General features: G+C 40.3%; 1 protein-coding gene across 2 annotated transcripts in view; it reads left to right on the forward strand.

The window, feature by feature from the left end:
• SMARCC1 (SWI/SNF related, matrix associated, actin dependent regulator of chromatin, subfamily c, member 1) overlaps positions 1-1614 on the forward strand; it is a 226385-nt gene that overhangs the window by 126164 nt on the left and 98607 nt on the right. The window lies entirely within an intron of this gene.

A 1614-nucleotide genomic window follows, 5' to 3' on the forward strand; every position in this document is an offset into this window, starting at 1 on the left:
GTTTTTTGTTTTGAGACAGGCTGTCAGCTCACCGTAACCTTGACCTCCTGGGCTCAGGTGATCCCTCTCCCACCTCAGCCTCCCGAGTAGCTGAGACTACTTGTGTGCGCCACTACACCCAACTAATTTTTTTATTTTTTGTAGAGATGGAGTTTTTCTATGTTGCCCAGGCTGGTTGCAAACAGCTGGGCTCAAGCAGTCTGCCTGCCTCAGCCTCCCAAAGTGATGGGATTTCAGGTGACAACCACTGCACTTGGCAAAATACTTGACTTTCTTGGACCCCAAGATTTTACTTAGAGGAAATCTTCATCCTCCCTGCTAGTGTCCCTGATGTGCTATGATTTGAAAAAACAAAAATAAAAGTTACTTAGTCAAAGAGCCACTTATTAATGAACGTTACCTGTGCAAAAAGATATTATTTAAAGTAAATAGTGACTGGCACCTATAACCTCAGCATTTTGGAAAGCTGAGATGGGAGGATTTCTTGAGGTTAGGAATTCTATGCTGGCGTGAGCCAAAATTCTGCCACTGTGCTCTAGCCTGGGCGACAGTGCAAGACACTCTGTCTTTTTTTAATGTAAAGTGTTGAGTGCAGTGGCTATGTCTGTAATCCTAGTTCTTTGAGAGGCCAGGTGGGAGAATCACTTTTAGCCCAGGAGTTGAAAACCAGCCAGCACAACACGGGGATACCCTGCGTCTCCAAAAACTTAAAAAATTAGCTTGGTGTGGTGACATCTGCCTGTGGTCCCAGCTAAAAAGGAAAGTCAAATTCCTTCATTTTAATGCCAAAGATAAGAGGATTTGAAGCCATGTACCAGTCGTTTATATAGCTTAAAAGGATTAAAGGTATTGTCTCTAAAGCAGTCTCCCAGAATGTCATCCTCCTTATTGTTTTCTGATTGAGGTCATTACAACTTATACTGTTGTCCTTCATTAATTGCAGTGCCAGCCTCTTCCTGTTTTTTCTGAGTAAGGAAAATATTTTGTGTCCTAAATGATTTGTAAAGTCTATACCACAAAAATGTATTAACTAAAGCCATAATAAAAAGAGGTCAGCCTTGAGAATATTTTTTGCTAGCTTCTGTGATTTGGGAAATAAAATTTGTTACCCTTGTCATCGTTATTATCACGTTTGTATTCGATATCATTTAAGTCATAACTAGAGTCCTTGGTGTTTTCAGCTTTAAATTTATTCCTTTTTACTATTCTTATAGAAACTGTTAAGTTTATAGGTAGTACACTAGATCGTCATTTCAGATACTGAACAGGAAATTTAGGTTGAATTAAGTTAAAGGTAGAAATTAAATTTTGGAACCATTGTAAAAGAAAACTGATTTAAAATTTGGGTTTTTGCTTATTTTATTTTTTTGAGACAGGGTCTTGCCTAGGCTGGAGTGCTGTGCAGTGGTGGAAACACAGCTCACTGCAGCCTTGACCTCCTATGCTCAAGCAGTCCTCCTGACTTCAGTCTCTGAAGTAGCTGGGACTGCAGGCATGCACCACTATGTCCAGCTAATTTCTAAATTTTTAGTAGAGACAAAGTCTGACTGTGTTTCCCAGGCTGGTCCTGATCTTTTGGTCTCAAGTGATCCTCCTGCCTCAGTCTCCCAAGTG

The sequence above is a fragment of the Mandrillus leucophaeus genome, unplaced genomic scaffold (genome assembly GCF_000951045.1).
Source record: "Mandrillus leucophaeus isolate KB7577 unplaced genomic scaffold, Mleu.le_1.0 Scaffold22, whole genome shotgun sequence".
Classification (NCBI taxonomy): domain Eukaryota; kingdom Metazoa; phylum Chordata; class Mammalia; order Primates; family Cercopithecidae; genus Mandrillus; species Mandrillus leucophaeus.